General features: G+C 43.7%; 1 protein-coding gene across 3 annotated transcripts in view; it reads left to right on the forward strand.

Annotated features, from left to right (window-relative positions):
* The first annotated feature begins 11,668 nt into the window (after nucleotides 1–11,668).
* fancc (FA complementation group C) overlaps nucleotides 11,669–19,238 on the forward strand; it is a 154,726-nt gene continuing 147,156 nt past the window's right edge. For 2 of the 3 annotated variants that reach the window (XM_078214414.1, XM_078214416.1), the window contains exon 1: nucleotides 11,669–11,734. The gene's annotated coding sequence lies outside the window, so the exon portion shown is untranslated. Of the gene's footprint in view, nucleotides 11,895–19,238 lie in introns of all 3 variants that reach the window. The other variant, XM_078214415.1, reaches the window with a different exon arrangement.

Below are 19,238 nucleotides of genomic sequence, written 5' to 3' on the forward strand. Positions count from 1 at the left end.
ATAATATTTGGCATGATCCATGAAGTTTTTTTAAAATCTAACACTGATAACGAAGATTTAGGTCACATACTCTCCTTCTTTCTCAGTTCTTTAATGCCTGTAAGTGCAGTCAGCAAATGCATGTTAAAACTCTCCTTCTGCATTGCACTCTCTGGGAAATAGCTCCCTCCGAAGACAGGACAAAGATAACCAACATAGAATATACTAATATTTTTAATTTTATTCCAAAAAAATGGTCAAAGGAACTAAACCAGTTGTGTAAAGTTCTGTAAACTTATTCCAGAAGACATATCCATCAATCATTCTCTTCGCTGTGGACAAGCCAGGCTGAGTATACAGCCAGGACAAACTCAACCATGTGGATCCAAGACACCCGACTCACTGTCGCTCTCTCAGAGAAGTTGGAGTGCTACATGTATACAAGAGTAAACAAGAGCATATTCGCCAAAATGCCTGGTTCAGATCTTAGAGGCAAATCTCAAATTCTGCCAATTAAAAATACACATAAAATTAAATATTTATTCTCAAGAATAAAGAAAATATATTTTCTCCAGAAAGTAATTATCAAAAGACGTAGAAGAACCTCCTTTTTGACATATGATTTTGTAAACAAGTGTGAAGATATTGTGCTATTTTAATATATTTTATGTGTAAAGTGGGGTTGTTTTAAGAGGAACTGTTTTGTTACAGAAGTTGATTTGTCTGGTAAACATGCAGCAGATGCTAGAATGAGGGCTAATAATTGATTTTAGATAGGAATATGTTACTTTGTAAAGTTAATGGACCTTCTGTTTACTAAGGTTCTCCTGGGATTTCAGACTAGGTATATAGGGCCATGTGGTTATTGGGAAGAGCTAAGCTTGCATGGAAGAAATACTGATTCAGTTTCATTTTAAAATACAAGCAGTTGCTGTCTGGGCTGCCAGAAGAAAGCAGTGGCTCTTTTTCTCTCTCTCTCTCTGAAAAGGCCTCTCTGAGAGCGCCAAGTCTGGTAACCGAAGTCACAGCAAGTATGTCTGTGTTTTGCTAACTAATTTTAAAGAGGGAGTTTAAGTCTGTAAGAGGAATATTGCATGAATTGGAACTCACAGCAATAGGTTAGCAGTTAAGACTTGTGTCTTGTCATTTTTAAGTATTGTTCAATTGTTAAAGGTTAAGCTAATTAATTTGTTACAGTTAAGCTGTGTTGTTTAATAAAGTTTTAACAAAAGCTTTCTAGTTTGTCAATAGAATCGCTCCAGGAGTGAAACATATTATCCTCACGTTAATGCCAAAATGAACATTGTTGGGGTCTAGTCTAGCTTCATAATATATCTTGGGGTTTCTGATATGGTACCCGAACTGAAGATATAGTCTGAATAAAATACAGAGCAGCGTGTTCATTCTGGAAGTGTTTATAGTCTGACTGGTAATGCATTTACAAGAGAGTGGGAGCAAAATTGGGCTCAGTAATGCACAACGTTTGTCTGCTGCTAGACACCTTAGGTTGCAAAATGGCAGTCCCAGTATACGTACGCACTTCAGATGCAAAGTGCACCAGACGCCATATTGGTAAATGTGTTTGCAAACACACACCTAACGTTCACCAGAAGTTGGCAAGGCAGGTAGAGGACAATCAGCGTGCAGCACTGATCTGGTGCCAGTGCTGCCATTTTGGAACTCAATGCTCCGGGCTCTTAACCTCCTACTGCTGAAAACACATTCGAAAGTACTTTTTAAAAAGATTATCAACTATTTACAGAGTAAATGTTCTGGCTGTTGCTGCAATGCTACATATTTTCGGTGCTTTCCATGTACTTTCTAATGGTCTACAGGGAGCGCCCTGGCTGGCACTGAGGTGTATTTTCACTGATAGGTGTCTGCATAGGGAATTGCTGTCAAACATGGGTAGATTAGTAGGCCTTTCTCTTGGAATTGAGCACAACTGAGAAAATTAGCAGAGGCTGTGCAAAGCAGGAATGGGGAGGAGGATTAGGGAGGAGGGTTAGGGGGAGAACGATTCTCAGCAGGAGGCCATATCTGCCAGGAGCAAAGGGGTAGGGGATGTTCAAGAGCAGTCCCTTCAGCAACAACCAATGTTTGAGAGCTTGCATTGCACTGAGGTGTTCGTCAAAATCTGCGAATTTCTCCACCCACAACTCCTACATCAAAATAGGGCAAGGACTGCATTGACAATGGTTGTGAAGAAGACAGTGGCTAGAACATCTTATGCATCGAGCTCCTTCCAGGCTTCTATTAAGGAAATTTGCAATACCTTGTAATTTGCAGTATACTGCTTAATGAAGGAAGTCACTAAGCTTCCTCTGCTCAGAGGGTGGACCTTCGGGGGAAGCCAGAGATTCTGGGAGGGTTGGAAAGTTGGGATTGGTGTGTTGGGCAATCGGCAGGGGCCAGACAGTCAGTGAGGGGAGTGTTGGACAGCTTGAGGCAGTGGGTTGCGAAGTTGGCAGGGTGTTGGACAGTTGCATGTGCCATACAGTCAGAGGGTATTGGACAGTTGTGGGGGTCAGGCAGTTTGGGTTGGGCTCCTGTCGGGTGGGTGTCGGACATTTGGGAGGGTGTCAAACAGACAGGGCAATTGGGGGGGATGGTGTCAGACAGTTGGCGGGGGGCACCCGTTGGACAGTCAGGGGGTGTCGGACAGTCACGGGGGGATGTCGGACATTCGGAGGAGGAGGTGTTGAACAGGTGGGGGGAGGGGGTTGGGCAATTGATGGGGGGAGGGTCAGGCAGTTGGTGGCAAGATGAGGGGAGTGGTTGAGTCAGGCCTGGGCATATTCAGGAGTTGGGGGGCATCCATAAGGGTTCAGGAGTTGGGGTGAAGTCCAGTGAGGGGTCAGTGTGAGTCTGTACAATACTTACCCAGAAGTTAGATGTAGTTTTAATTCTTCTCACTTTTTCTGGGTAACTATTGAAGTAATAATCACAAAACCATCCGAAGTTTGTGACTAAAACACATTTTGGGATAGTTCCAAGTGCTGGGCGACTGTCGATCGGAGGTTTGCACTTCTCAGGCAATTGCTGTGCAATCCTAACCTGGGAACATCCGGCAGGGGGAATTCCCCAGAGCATCTTTGGGGTATCCCCCAGTTACACTGTCCTGGAGCTCAGGAGTTATGGCCCTTTTAAAGACTTGCTGTTAACGTATAGAAGACTACAAAGACTTCCTTAACAGACACATTCTGTAATCAACACTCTACCAACAATAGGCATTTCTGGACTTAGAGAAGTTGTCTGGGAATGATTGCAGTCATCCTCCCAAATTACTGCCAGGATGTGAGGAAGCATCCTGCTCCAATGAATTGAGACTTTTTTGGGTTGCTTTTTTAGGTGCTAAGGTACTTCACAGGCCTCAAACCACAGCACCATGGGCATCAAAGATTGCATTATTGGCCCATATATCTAGACACAGTTCCTGAAAAATAAATGTGACATTCAATATAATTCCTCTCAGTTGCATTTTAATAGCTTCTCTGTGATCATTACTTGTCCTGAAAGGGACCTAAGTTTCTATATCCAGACAGATTTAATGAGAAAACACACTTTAGTCAATAGAATCCTTCCTTCCTCCCCTCCCTCTCTCCTACCCACCTCACACACACAGCCGCACAAATCTATAAATATCTAAACACATAAACCCACACACATATACATTAAAGCATTGCGACATAACTCACACTATAAAATGAAAGGAAGGAGCTCTAGGACATTATGTTTGACTTGGACCCTGATATATTATTAAATGAGTTCACCATAGAGCTCACAGAAGAAGAGATTATCCTATAAAATATTTTTTTTAAATTGGAAAATTTACCTTAGCCAACATGTTCATGTGTCTGCCAATAAAATGACTACAACAACATAAGTTAACGGTACATATTCACAGTAACCAAGAAATGGAACAACTACTCCACAGAACTGCGACTATATAAATAAAAATAATGTTGCCTTATTTAATGACTTCCTATATATTTTGTACAACTCGAAATTAAATACATTCATACCATTCCTCCAAGGGAATGAAATCCCATACTAAATAGATCTTTCCTCTTTTAACATTGCAGAACAGGGGTAGTTATGATGTGACGAACTTGTGCGACATGTGTCAGACTACCAAACGGCATATTAAGTAGAACAATCAACTAATTTGTGCTGAAGTTGAATTATCAGCGGTGGGAACAGAGCAGAATTAAATTTGTGTTTAGGTATTTACCATTCCACTTGTGAGCCATTCCCATCTTCTGCCATTCTAGCCTCAGCAATTTTGCATTTGGGACAAGCACCAACCACAGATAAGCATGAATAAAGCTAATTCAGTATCCAAGATATGGTTATAACTTTAAAAGGATTTTAGCTCAAAATTGTTGAAGTCCTGCCCAGTGCTGGACCACTAGTAAAACCAGGTAGGAGTAGTCTCTCAGATGCTCTGAAGCTGTAAAGTGGGCCTCAGATGATCGGGTCATTGGATCTCCACTGCCTGGTTTGCAAGGAGAGTTTCCAGTTTCTAGATAGCTCCTTTCACTTGTTCATTATTACCCTCCAAACAGTTTTTTCTTTTCATGGGGTACTATTATTAGTTTAATTTGGCTGGAGGAATACCAGTGTGGAGGAGCAGCAGCAATAACCTGAGGAATCAGAAGGCAGCAGATGGAGGAGGCTGATCAAAGGTGACCAGGCTTAGAACACAGGACGGACAGGCTAAGAGTTTATTTTCTTGGAATAATTTGAGGAATAATGAAGAAAGAAGCTGTGCTTCTTCAGAAGGCTGATACAGGCTTCTTTAGTTTCCCTCAACAGGACCTGCTACCCAATGGAGCAGGGAAACATGCTTTACACGTAGATGTCAAAGTAACTGCAGCCTTTATATACTTCACCACTGGTTCCTTTCAAGCTTGGACTGGGCACATCGGTTATGTATCTCAGCCTGCAGTATGCAGCTGCATTAAGTGGATCATCAAAGCTTTGTTTCCAAGGCTGAGCATTTAATCTTCTTCTCATGTTTACTTTGACAATAGGAGAGAACTCAGGGGTTTGTAGCAGTGGTTGTCTTCCTTGACATGCAGGGCATCATTGGCACACATATTGCATGAGCCAGCAGCATTTGGCCAATCACAGGAACGACATTATGCATGTTGCTGCAAGGTACCCAGGGTGGTGCCGTGATGCATTTATCCTGAGATGGAATATCAATGATCCAAAATCTTACCTTGTGCGTAATATGACAGGATTGGGGAAGGAAAAGGATATTCCCCACAGATGATGACTGCCCTGCGCAAACCTACCATTCCCAAGCAACAGAGATATACAATAGGATTGGGTGGTCCTGTCAAAGAAGCAGGGTTGACACCAGCACTGCGTGGGGATAGTAATGCATCAGGCAGGGGGTTTAAAAATGGAGGAGGCTGCTCCCTGAAGGGGAGGGGAGGAGGGAGCTGAGCTGTCTGTAACCATTATAAGCTTCCAGTTGTCCAGCAATGGCATTTATTATTCATTGTCAGAAACCAGCCCCAATGCTGCAGAGTGCAGCAAAACCAATGGGGGAGTCCCAAATCTGCTTGTGCTAACAAAGCATGAAAGTGAAGCACTGGAGCTAGAGTGCCACTGGCCAGCTCGCTCCTCTGGCTGTGGCGAGGAGGGGGCCTCGGATGAAGGTAAGAGTGCAGGTAACGAATTAGTGTGCCATGGGTACGGGAAACATAATGGGTTTCTCTTGCCCACTGAAGCTCCAATGCAGATGGCACCATGCAACAGATCCCCATTGTCTCCTCAGCCTGCCTAGCATGCATAGTGACTATAACGATTTAATTTACTGATCTTGTGCCTTCCATTCACAGATGTGCCATCTGCAGGAACCATTAAGCTCCCAGGAAGACATCACTCCTGCACCAGTGTCACATCATCTCTCAGAACCAAGCACCAGCGCAGATATTCATATCCTCGTGAGCATTATGTTGTTGGCTCCATGAGTAGTGCACAGTGGTGAGGACACATCACACTCACATGAGGAGCTGGCTGAAGCAGAGAGGTCTAAGTGTGGCGACATTGGGAGCACTATGCTGTGTCTGAGGCAAAGGATGAGCGTCTGGAGCTGTCCATCAGGCAGTAGATGCTTGGTGTCCAGTGGGATGCACTTGGAGATCTGGCAGAGATCCCTGAGGGTCTGCGTACCATGGTCCAGGCAAAGCATTGGTTGACCAGTAATGCCAAGTGCACAGCCTCATCCATTGAGGAGAGGCAGCTTCAGGAACAGAATCAAGGGTTCCAAGGTTAGTGCACAGGCCTGCAAGTCCAGACCTGATGAGAGATGGATGAGGCACCAAGTCTCTCTGCTAGGTGCCCATCCATCAATGGTGAGTAGGGAGGTCCAAATGCACCTCACGCCCATTTTCACTGTGGGCTCCTCTGAGGGTGCTTCAGACAAGGGCACCAGCTCCTCTGATCCTCTGCCAGTGGTAACTGCTTTTGATGATGCCGTGACAACAGAGATGTCCCCAGTCATTGGGCTGGTCGTACCCTCCCAGGCAGAGCCAACTCAGTCTCCGCTGGCCAGAGGACGACTGCCAAGGTCATCACAGCCACCAGGACAGCAAAGTCAACAGGTCATTTTCAATTCTGCTGCCAGCAAAGTGTGGGGGTGGGGGACACAGCACCTGTAGTCATAAATTGAAGACACCTTGAGCACAACAGGGGCATGTCACAGGTGACGTTATTTGCATTCATTATTTTGAAGTTTGTGCTATAGATGGCAAATGTTTCTGTTCATGTGAAATAACATAAACATTTTCTTTACTTTAATGGGCTGAGTTGGCTGGATGCTTTGAATAGGTGCCAGATGTAGCACAGGCTTGTAACTGTGTGGCGTTGTTTGTGTTGGCTTTCTGGGTTGGGCTCTCATTGAATGATTGTTTGCAAAGGAGACAGTGCCATTGGCTCGAGTAGCATCGATGCAATGTATGCTTAGCTGAAGGTTCGCAGGATCAAAGCATCACTGATGCCGCTGACTCCCATAATGTTCCTGTTGTCTGTCTTGATGTCCTCATCCCGAGCCTCTCCAGCCTCTACCTCTGACCCATCACTGGAGTCATCCTCTCTGGGCTGTGGAGCTGCTTCACTTTCCTCAGCCTCCACTGGGCCCCCCCCTTGCCAGAGCCAGGTTGTGCAGCACGCAGCGTGCAATGAGTATAAGGGTGGACACACTCTGGAGGCTAATCCCCCTCAGATCGGTCCAGGCATCTGAAGCGCATCTCCATCACTGTCCTTGTGGAGGCATGAGTTCTGTTGTCTCTCCTTGGCCTCAGTTCTAGGGAGACAGAGTGGGGTCATCAGCCATCTTTTCAAGGGATAGCCCATGTCACCCAGGAACCATCCATCCAAACGTGCAGGAGCCATTGAGAGCCTTGGTATCTGCAAGTGCCCCAAGATGTAATTATCATGTAAACTGCAAGGGTAATGGGCACAAACTTGGAGAATCTGTGGCCACAGATGATCTGGACATTTATTGAGTGGAAGCTCTTTCAGTTAACAAAAGCTCTGCCTCAGCTCTCCTGGCACCTGATGCCCACATAATACAATCTATTACATCTTGGATGTGGGGGAACCCAACTATCTCTCTGCCTGGCTGGCCTCATCTATACTGTAGTGGATAAATATGCAGACCTGTTTGAAGATGGCATCAGTCACCAGCTTGACACAACTGTGTGCAGCTGATTGAGAGATGTCACACAGATCCCCCACTGAGCCCTGAAAAGAAACTGAGGTGTAAAAGTTAAGGCCCACTCTGACCTTCAAAACTACTGGCATGGGGTGTCTGCCCATGCAATTGGAGGTAGTTTCAGAACCTATCATGTGGCATATTGCTGTCACTGTGTCCCTGGGGAGGTGGCGCCTCCTGTGGCACTGGATCTTGGACATCTGGAGGTGGTTGGAGTGCTGCCTGTACACTGTATCTGCAGTGTATCCTTTTACCTTGACCTTCCTGCTGATCCTGCACCAACTAAGGCTGTGCCTCTCCTCTTAAAGCTCTCTCCCTGGGACACAGCCTGCTCTCATCTGTCCTCCATCTTCCTTCTGCCCCTCTTCAGAGGAGGTCCTCACCAACTGAATACACAATTCTCATTAGATCAGATGTAGAGGACCAGTGCATTACAAATGAGGGATCACTGTGCTTCAATCCTCAGGAAACCTTCCAGGCAAAGGCAGGCTTGAAAAGCTAAAAAATTGCTAAGAAACCCAGGGACAACTCTGTACCCTCACAGTGACCAACTTGCAAAGGCAGAGAAAGTGCTTTTGCCTTTAATCCCGCCTTTGGATGAGTAAATACAAAGAAACTGATTAGCAGCCACCCATTTCTGCGACCAGATGAATATACCCGGGCAGCAGAAAATCGCTGTTCGTTGGCTTGTGAATGGCATTTTAATTGTCGGAGGGCATGCATCCGACTCAAGTGTGTGTCCTCCAATTTCAAAATTGTACGTGTGTGTGATGATGTAAAGAAGCACGCCTAACATCATTCGACAAAATTTTATGTTCGGCCTGGTCAATCACGATCCCAACCCCCCCAACGTAAAATTCTGGCCCATTTTTAAAGAAGATTGAAACCTAAATAATTGAGTATCAATTGCACACTGAAAACGAAGAATCAGAAGTTTCATCTAAACCACAGTGTAGAACAAACTGCCAACTGTGATAAGGTGATTAATTTAATGGCAAGCATAGCAATTGCCATTCATTTCTCATCCCAGTGATCAATCTGAAGTGCTTTTCTTTGAAGAACGTTTACTAATTCTAGAACTCCTATGAGATACTTCCCTTGTCGCCTCTGCAAACTGGTGAAAGGCTGCTACTACTCACATTGGGAGCCTTGACATGCTCGTAGCTGATAACTTTTACTGCTTGTGATTGTGAAGGCTTGGCTGTAGAGTGTTGAATATTGGCATTCTTGTTGGTGCCATGATGGGTATTGATTAATGGAGTAGCGAGAGAGCAGATGTGCCGACATCCTGAGCAAAGTCAACGTGTATCATTTTCATTATGCCACTGTCACACCAGGAGCTCAGCATTCCCATTAATCTGAGCGAGTTATGACTTGGAGAAAGGGACTGAAGTTATGGTTGCTAAATTTAATGATGATACAAAGATAAATAGGAAAGTAAATTGTGAAGTGGACATAAGGAGGCGACAAAGGGATATAGATAAGTTATGTGAGTGGGTAAGGATATGGCAAATGGAGTATAAGGTGGGAAAATGTGAAATTGTCCATTTGGTTTGAAGAATATAAAGTTTATTATCTAAATGGTGAGGGATTGCAGAACTCTGAGATGCAGAGGGATCTGAATGTTCTCGTGCATGAATCACAAAAGGTTAACATGCAGGTACAGCAAATAATTAAGAAATCTAATAGAATGTTCTCACTTATTGTGAAGGGAATTGAATTCAGAAGTAAGGAGGTTATGCTTCAGTTATAAAGGGCAATGATGAGACCACATCTAGAGTATTGTGTACAACATTAGTCTCCTTAGTTAAAGATGGATTTAAATGCATTGGAAGCAATTCAGAGAAGGTTTACTAAACTAATAACTGGAATGAGCAGGTTGTCTAATGAGGAAAGGTTGGGCAGGCTAAGCTTATAACTGCTGGAGTTTGGAAGAGTAAAAGTAGTAACTTGATTGAAACATGCAAGACCTGAGGAGTCTTGACAGGGTAGATATGGAAAGGATGTTTCCTCTTGTGTGAAAATTTAAAACTAGGGGTCACTGTTTAAAAATAGGGGTCACCCATTCAGGACAGAGTTGAGGAGACTCTTTTTTTCTCTGAGGGTTGTGGGTCTTTTGCAATCTCTTCTTCAAAAGGTGGTGGAAGCAGTGTCTTTGAATCTTTTAAGGCAGAGGTAGATAGATTCTTCATAAACAAGTGGTTAAAGGTTAATTGGGGTAGGTGGGAATGTGAAGTTGAGATTAGAATCAGGTCAGCCATAATCTTATTGAATGGCAGAGCAGGCTCGAAGGGCCAAGTGGCCTGCCCCTGCTCCCAGTATATTGCATGTATCATTTACTGGATACAACAAATTTCCAAGCTTGCTCTGATGGCACCTTCCAGTCCTGTAACAATTACCAATATGAATGACCAAAACAACAATGTCATAGAAACACCATCACCTCCGAACAAGTACAATAGCTGAGTGTCCATAGTACTAATGCAAATATGGCTTCAAGTCCTTCCAAGGCACATTGTAAAATGAATTAATTTGATAAATCTCTAATTTAATGAACTTGCACGGAAAAAATACTGCAAAAGCTCTCAGAATATCCTAAAATCTCAAGCTGTTCACTAGTGTCAATATAATCATAGAAACCCTACAGTGCAGAAACAGGCCATTCGGCCCATCGAGTCTGCACCAACCACAATTCCACCCAGGCCCTATCCCCATATCCCTACACATTTACCCGCTAATCCCTCTAACGTACACATCTCAGGACACTAAGGGGCAATTTAGCATGGCCAATCAACCTAACCCACACATCTTTGGACTGTGGGAGGAAACCAGAGCACACCCACACAGACACGAGGAGAATGTGCAAACTCCACACAGACAGTGACCCAAGCTGGGAATCGAACCCAGGTTCCTGGAGCTGTGAAGCAGCAGTGCTAACCACTGTGCTACCATGCCACCCAATGTGGAATGTGGAAAGAGAACCCATTACTTAATTTATTCAGTTAACCATAAATGTCAGGGGGATGTATTTTACACAGAGGGTGGTGGGGGCCTGGAATGCACTGCCAAGCAAGGTGATTGAGGCGGACACGCTGGGATCGTTTAAGACTTTTCTAGATAGCCACATGAACAGACTGGGAATAGAGGGATACAAAAGAATGGTTGGTCTAGTGGGCACATGAGCGGCGCAGGCTTGGAGGGCCGAAGGGCCTGTTCCTGTGGCTATATTGTTCTTTGTTCGTTGTGGTTAAAATATTTTTCTCATGTATTTTTGTAAGCTTGAAGCCATCTTTTTGCATATTTGCCTTTAAAAAAATTGCACAGTCCAAGGCAACAATTATATAAAGTTCAGAATAACTAACAGTACTGGGAACGGCATTCCAAATATAATCTGACTTAACTCACCCATAAAGAACAAGTGGGGCGGCATGATAGTACAGTGGTTAGCACTGCTGCCTCACAGCGTCAGGGATTTGGGTTCGATTCCTGGCTTGGGTCACTATCTGTGTGGAGTCTGCATGTTCTACACGTGTCTGGGTGGGTTTCCTCCCACAGTCCGAAAAACAGGCTGGTTAGCTGCATGGGCCATGCTAAAATTCCCCCTCAGTGTACCAAACAGGCGCGGGGTGCGGCGACTAGGAGATTTTCATAGTAACTTCATTGAAGTGTTAATGTAAGCCGAGTTATGACACTAAGAAATAAACTTAAGTAGCTGTGCGAGCTTCATTGTGCTCGTTTGCAGCTTACCATTCACGGCTGATGGGCAATTTGTGGTGCTGCCTTTGAAATTGCAATCTGGTGCAGTGTTAAAGTACTTGTGACGAATAAATAAACTTATATTTATGAGATTTTAGGGGGAGGAAATGAGTGGGTTTTAGTCAGAGTGCAGTGAAGGGATCTGCTGCAGCGCTTGCTGCAGGAGCGGGCTGCCCGGGAGTTGGCGGGGCGGCAGCTGTCAATCAGAGCTGGGCGGGAAGCTCGAGCGCCGGTTCCGGGTTCAGGCCAGGCAGAGCGGGACTGCAGGTCAGTCACATCCACAAACCTACACACATTACTGTCTGTGGATATGTATTTAAAATAACTCAAGTCGTGTTTCCGCTGAAGTTACAAGCGAATATTGTCTGTTCAGCTCTTACTGCAGGACTGGATTCTTAACCGTTTCATTCTTTCTCCCCAAAAATCGGTGAGCAAGATCCAAAATCGCTGAAGGGACATGGGGGTGGGCAGTTAAACGTTATTCTTACCCCTTAGCCCCTTCAGTTAGACACACTATAAGTAGTATTTTTGTATAAATATACATGCAAGTTTTTTTGAAGGGGTGTAAGAGGGCTATTATGTTCTCATGTGGTAAGGGCGAGTAGTGTTGTTTTGGCAAGGTGAAGGTGGATAGAAAGCCTATCGAGGTGATAGACACAGGAATGCCATGACTGACCATAGGTAGATGCTGGGGAGGTCCAAAAATCTGCTTGGTCTAGACAGAAACGTGCAAATTCACCAAAAGGATGCCAGGGCTTAAAGTGTTAAATTATGGGGGGAGGGGGGTCACCTAAAATTAGGGGCTTTAAAATGTTAAAAGAATTCAATAGGATAGATATAAAAACACTTTCCTTCTGTGAGGGAAATACAGAACTAGGAGGAATAATTTTTAAATTATTCAAGAGTGAAAATCAAAAATTACTTTTCAAGTAATTCTGGTGGAAATTTGTAACTCAGTCCCCAAAAGACTGTTTTGGAGGAGGCATAACTTATCCAATGGTCCTTAAACAGGCACTCTGGATACCCTTCTAGGGCAAATGCCAAACATATGTATACTATGCAAGGGGTGGGGGGGAAGCCTATCTTTTTTATTCGTTCACGGAATGTGGGCTTCACTGATTAGCCCAGCATTCATTGTCCATCCCTAATTGCCCTCGAGAAATTGGTGGTGAGCTGGGCCAATTGGGGAAGGGCAATGAATGCTCACCTAGCCAGTGAAGCTCACATCTCGTGAATGAACAAAAACAGATAGGCTTTGGGTTGATCACCTTTGGTCAGAATTTTCTGGCAAAAGATCATATGATTGACCTGCAACTTAAACCCTGATTTTCTCTCCAGAAACACTGCCTGGCCTGCAGAATATTTCCAGCTTCTATGGCTTTTATCTCGGATTTCCAGCATTCATAATATTTTGCTTTATTCAGCTCAAGAATGTATCATCAAAACATTTAAAAGCAAAACAAACAGACTGTACAACAAGTCTACAGAGCTGGAACTTTATAATTCTTAAAGGCATGCCATTCAAACAGCTTCTTTATAATAATAAAAAAATGAATTTGGTCCATGTAGACAGACTCCTTGAGGAGGTGGTGGGGCACAGGACATGAGTATAGTTTACACAAGCATGGAGCTAAGCTGTAGATGTCAGTTGGTATTTGTTTTCACAAAAATATTGATTTATGGAACAAGTTTTATTTCAGACAACAATTTGCCACAAACATTTAGAAGGGAGTTAAAAATAGGTGATGTTGGGTGGGGGAATTTGTCTCCTATAACAGTATGCCATGTTCATGGCACAACATGAATTTTTCAGAGCCCGCACCACTGAATTGGTCCAGAGTTCTGGGCCGAATTATTTTTGCCAATGTGGTTGGAGATCCTCCTGGAATACGTTGTCATGCACCATGTTAGTTTGATACAGATTTGGTGGAGGAACCCTTTTTTTGTCCTTCCTCTTCACGTGTTGGCTAATAGTTTGTAAATAAAACTTGGAAGTGGTGAATTTGGACAAGTTACACATGGTTGACATTCATCCTATGAGAGTATCTAGAGTGTCTGTTTAAGGACTATTGGATAAGTTATGCCTACCCCATACAACCTTTTGGGGATTGAGTTACAAATTTCCACCGGAATTACTTAGAAAAGTACTTTTTGATTTCTCACTCTTGAATAATTTTAAAATTATTCCCCCTAGTTCTGGATTTCCCTCACAAAAGGGAAGTTTTTTTAATACCTATCCTATTGAATTCTTTTCATATTTTAAAGCCCCTAATATTAGGTGATCCCTGAAAAGAAAATGAAAGCCAAGTTTATGCAACTTGCTGTCATAATTTAACACTTCAAGACATGCCATCCTTTTGGAGAATTTGTACTGTCCCGTTCTAGACGAAGCAGATTTATTGGACCTCTCCAGCACCTGCTACAGTGACTTATGGCATTCCAGTTGGCCATTCTCTTGTATATCATACTGTTGGGCTTGTCTTCCTTTTTTCCATCCATCTTCAACTTGCCAATAAAAGGTAATTCCAATAGAACACCACTCGCCCTACCACGTGAAAACATAAAAACCACTTTTACTCCCCCTCACCCTTGTGTGAATCTAACCTCCACGAGGAATAAAAGCACCAAGTTCTGTTTTCGTACAGTGACTTCCTAAGTTCACAAAATCAGCCTGATGCTTTTTTTGCACTGAACTCCCTGTATACTTTCAATTGCCTTTTTAAAAAAAGACATCTTTAAGGTGACTCCCGTGTCCCAGCACTGTGGGAGGTCATTTTGTTTGTGAGACTGAGGGAAGGGAGGAGCAGGGGTGGGGGGGTGGTTTCCTCTCACATTACATTTTGCTGCTTGGTATCACTGTGTACCACTTGTATAGGTGCTCTGAAGGTGTGGAATGTACTGGTGTCAGTATCATGCAGCTGCTACTCTGGATGGTTCCCACTTTCATAAATCTCTTCTCTTCTTCCTGTACCATTTGCTCCTGTGATAAATCTTCATAAAAGGAGAGTAGAAGCCAAGAATGGATGAATATCATCCCCTTGGAACTAAGAAGACAACAATAGGTGTTGAAAGTTTTGCCTGTGAGAGGTTTCAGTGGGTTTTCAGCCCAACATGCGGATTCTGGCCTCCTCATTTCCCAAAACGAGAGCCATGTGTCTCTCCATGAGCTTCATGGCCTTCTCCAGTGGATAGGCTACTAACGTTGGGGAGCTCCCTCCTGTGGCCTGTCTGTGGTATGTAATATTCAGCGATTTATCATCCAAGATGTGCTACTGAATAAGGGTTGAACGTTTGCCAGCTAGACTTGGGCAACATTCAAGATTGGGCTGATAAATGGCCAATAACATTCATGCCAGGCAATAACTATCTCTGACAAGAGAGAATCTAACCATCTCCTCTTGATGTTCAGTGGCATTCCCATCACTGAATCCCTCACCTATCAGCATCCTGAGAGTGGTTACTATTGAGAAGGAAATTAACTGGACCATCCATGTGAATACTTTGGTTACATGACTAGGTCAGAGGCTGGGAATTCTGCAGTGAGTAACTAAACTCCTGATTTCCTAAATCTGTCCATCATCTACAAGATACAAATCAGGATTATGATGGAATATTCTTCACAAGCCAATATGAGTACACCTCCAAGAAGCTCAACACCATCCAGGACAATCAACACTCTTGACTTCATCCACTACCTTAAATATTCACTTCACCACCCCTAGAACACCAAGTCAATAGTGTGTGCTATGGCAGCAATTTGCAAAGGCTCTTTTGAAACCTGTGATCTCTGCTGTCTAGAAGAGAAAAGTGGAGAGAGAAGAGCAAGGACAGCATCCTGACTTGTTACTACATCACCATTCCTTCACTGTCACTGGGTCAAAATCCTGGAACTTTCTCCCTAACAGCACTGTGGCTATACCTACACAGTAAGAAGTCTCACAACACCAGGTTAAAGTCCCAACAGGTTTATTTGGTAGCAAATACCATAAGCTTTCGGAGTACTGCTCCTTCGTCAGATGGACGAAGGAGCTGCTCCTTCGTCAGCTATACCTACACTACATGGACAGTGACGATTCAAGAGGGCTGCTCACTACCACCTCCTCAAGGGAAATAGGGATGGGCAATAGATGCTGGCCTCACCAGTGACACTTGTATCCCAAAATACAAATACAAAAATGTGGGTTGGAAGAGGCTGTTAAAGTAGAGAGGGGAATTTTGCCAATGTATTTTTCAATTGTTCTTGGGATGTGAGCGTTGCTGGCAAGCCCAACATTTGTTCCTCATCCCTAATTGCTCTCAAACAGCAAGGCTTTCTATGCCATTTCAGAAGGCAGTTAAGAGTTAACCACATTGCTGTAGGCCTGGAGTCACATGTAGGCCAGACTTAGTAAGGACGGCAGATTTCGTCTTCTGAAAGGCATTAGTGAACCAGATGAGTTTTTATGACATTTTGATAGTTTCAAGATCATTATTACTGAGATTAGTATTTTATTCTAGATTTATTAATTAATTGAATTTGGGGTGGCACAGTGGTTAGCACTGCTGGCTCACAGCTCCAGGGGCCCGGGTTCGATTCCTGGCTTGGGTCACTGTCTGTGTAGAGATTGCACATTCTCCCCTTGTCTGCATGGTTTCCTCTGGGTGCTCCGGTTTCTTCCCATAATCCAAAGATGTGCAGGTTAGGCAGATTGGCCAAGCTAAATTGCCTCTTAGTGTGAGGGGGACTAGTTAGGGTAAATGCATGGGGTTATGGGGATAGGGCCTGGGTGGGATTGTGGTCGGTCCAGACTTGATGGGCTGAATGGCCTCCTTTTGCACTGTAGAGTTCTATGAAATTTTCCCACTTGCCATGGTGTAATTTGAACTGATGTCTCCAGAGCATTAACCTGGCAAATGTGGGAGTGTTTTGTGCTGTAGACCTATTCCCAATTAACTTCCCATCAGAATGGGAAGACTTTCATCACATTAGTCTGGAATGGCTTCGAAGCCAGGCCCCAGAAGTGAAAGGTCAGTTTTCAACCTGCTATGCCAACCCATTCTCGGACATAAATGTATTTGTGAAGATAAATGTACAGTACATTTTATTATTTTTCTGATTTGGAATATTGGAGTGCATTTGGACTACAGGTTTGTTTTTGCTTTACATGTACACTACAATTGGATGGGGTGTCTTTATTTGTATCACTGATGTAGAACCTCACCTGCTGAGGTTGTGTATCAGAAACCTGGTTGAGTTATTATCAGGTGAGGGGTCGGGTGGTTCTCTTTTTCCTCTTATCCCAAGAACTCGAGAAGTAGGAGGATACCATATGGCCCATTGAGCCTGCTCCATCATTCAATATGATAATGGCTGATCTTGGACTTCAACTCCCAGTTCCCTCATTCGACTGCAACAGATTTTTTTGAAATAGATATACTTGACAATTCAATGAGTGGTTCTTTTATGATCACCACACATAAAACAATCAAGTTTTCTTGAGTTTTATAAAAAGGGTTAAAACTCAAGAAAGTTTTTAACAAAGCTTTCTTCTACTTGGGATCTGGGGTGGTTCCCGCAGATTGGAAAACAGCAAATGTGACGCCACTGTTTAAAAAAGGAGGTAGACAAAAGGCGGGTAACTATAGGCCAATTCGCTTAACTTCTGTAGTAGGCAAAATGCTTGAATGTATCATGAAGGAAGAAATAGTGAGACATCTGGATATAAATTGTGCCATTGGGAAGACGCAGCATGGGTCATGAAGGGCAGGCCATGTTTGACTAATTTGGTGGAATTCTTTGAGAACATTGCATGTGCAGTGGACAATGGGGAACCTGTGGGATGTGGTGTATCTGGATTTCCAGAAGGCATTTGACAAGGTGCCGTATCAAAGGCTGCTGCATAAGATAAAGGTACATGGTGTTATGGGTAATGTATTAGCATGGATAGAGGATTGGTTAATTACCAGAGAGTGGGAGTAAATGGGTGTTTTCTGGTTGGCGATCAGTGACCAGTGGTGTGCCTGAGGAATCAGTGTTGGGACCGCAATTGTTTATGATTTACATAGATGATTTGGAGTTGGGGACCAAGTGTAGTGTGTCAAAATTCGCAGATGACACTAAGATGAGTGGCAGAGCAAAGTGTGCAGAAGACTCTCTCTGGAAGTCTGCAAAGGGATATAGATAGTCTAAGTGAGTGGGCAAGGGTCTGGCAGATGGAGTACAATGTTGGTAAATGTGAGGTCATCCATTTTGAAAGGAATAACAGCAAAATGGACCATTATTTAAATTGTAAAAAATTACAGCATACTGCTGTGCAGAGGGACCTGGATGTCCTTGTGCATGAATCACAAAAAGTTGGTTTGCAATTGCAGCAGATAATTAAGAAAGCAAATGGAATTTTGTCCTTCATTGCGAGAGGGATGGAGTTTAAAAACAGCGAGGTTATGTTGCAGCTGTATAAGGTGCTAATGAGGCCACACCTGGAGTACTGTGTACAGTGTACATTACTGTGTACATGTCTCCTTACTTGAAAGGATGTACTGACACTGGAGGGGGTACAGAGGAGATTCACTAAGTTGATTCTGGAGTTGAGAGGGTTGCCTTATGACGTGAGACTGAGTAGACTGGGGCTATACTCACTCATTGGAATTCAGAAGCATGAGGGGAGATCTTATAGAAACATAAGATTATGAAGGGAATAGATAAGATTGAAGCAGGGACGTTGTTTCCACTGGTGGGTGAAACTAGAACTAGGGAGCTTGGCCTCAAAATAAGGCGGAGCAGATTTAGGACTGAGTTGAGGAGGAACTTCTTCACACAAAGGGTTGTGAATGTGTGAACCCTGCCCAGTGAAGCAGTTGAGGCTATCTCATTGAATGTTTTTAAGGCAAGGATAGATAAATTTTTGAACAGTAAAGGAATTGAGGGTTATGGTGAGTGGGCGGGTAAGTGGAGCTGAGTCCACAAAAAGATCAGCCATGATCTTATTGAGTGGCGGAGCAGGTTCTAGGGGCCAAATGGCTGCCTCCTGCTTCTAGTTCTTATGTTCTTTCTTAACCTTTGTAAAACAATTTATAAAATATGCTTGGACATCGGCACATAGACACGTGAAGTTCTCTCTCACAAATAAAACAGAGGTGAAGGATAAATTAATAGTATTAAAATCGAGGGAAATAAAAGAGGGTACATGTCTGTGGAGATTGGCGACTTGGCTGGCTTCAGACTGAATTTGTTTGTTCTTGTGAATTTCTTCAGGTGGTCCTCATGTTTCTGGTGTTGTGGTGATTTAAAGATATTGACTGCTGATTTGGATGTTAAAGTTTATTTTTTATTAGTCACAAGTAAGGCTTACATTAACACTGCAATGAAGTTACTGTGAAATTCCCCTAGTCCCCACAATCTGGCACCTGTTCGGGTCAATGCACCTAACCAGCACACCTTTCAGAATGTGGGAGGAAACTGGAGCACCCGGAGGAAACTCACGCAGACACGGGGAGAACGTGCAAACTTCACACAGACAGTGACCCAAGCCGGAAATCGAACCCGGGTCCCTGGCACTGTGAGGCAGCAGTGGTAACCACTGTGCCACCGTGCCATTCTCCTGGAGATAGAAGTGGGGGCTTGATTTTCTTCAAGAAATCTCTCTGCTCAGGGGTGTCTGTGAGTGGTTACGGTCAACAAACTGCATTCCAAAGGTTGTAAGTTAGATTGGAGATAAAGGGAGGAAAGAGGGACCCCACTAGGGTGTTCCCTCAACAGCGTCTCAGCTGCTTCATCTCCGACTGCAGAGAA

Source organism: Mustelus asterias, chromosome 6 (genome assembly GCF_964213995.1).
Source record: "Mustelus asterias chromosome 6, sMusAst1.hap1.1, whole genome shotgun sequence".
Classification (NCBI taxonomy): Eukaryota; Metazoa; Chordata; class Chondrichthyes; order Carcharhiniformes; family Triakidae; genus Mustelus; species Mustelus asterias.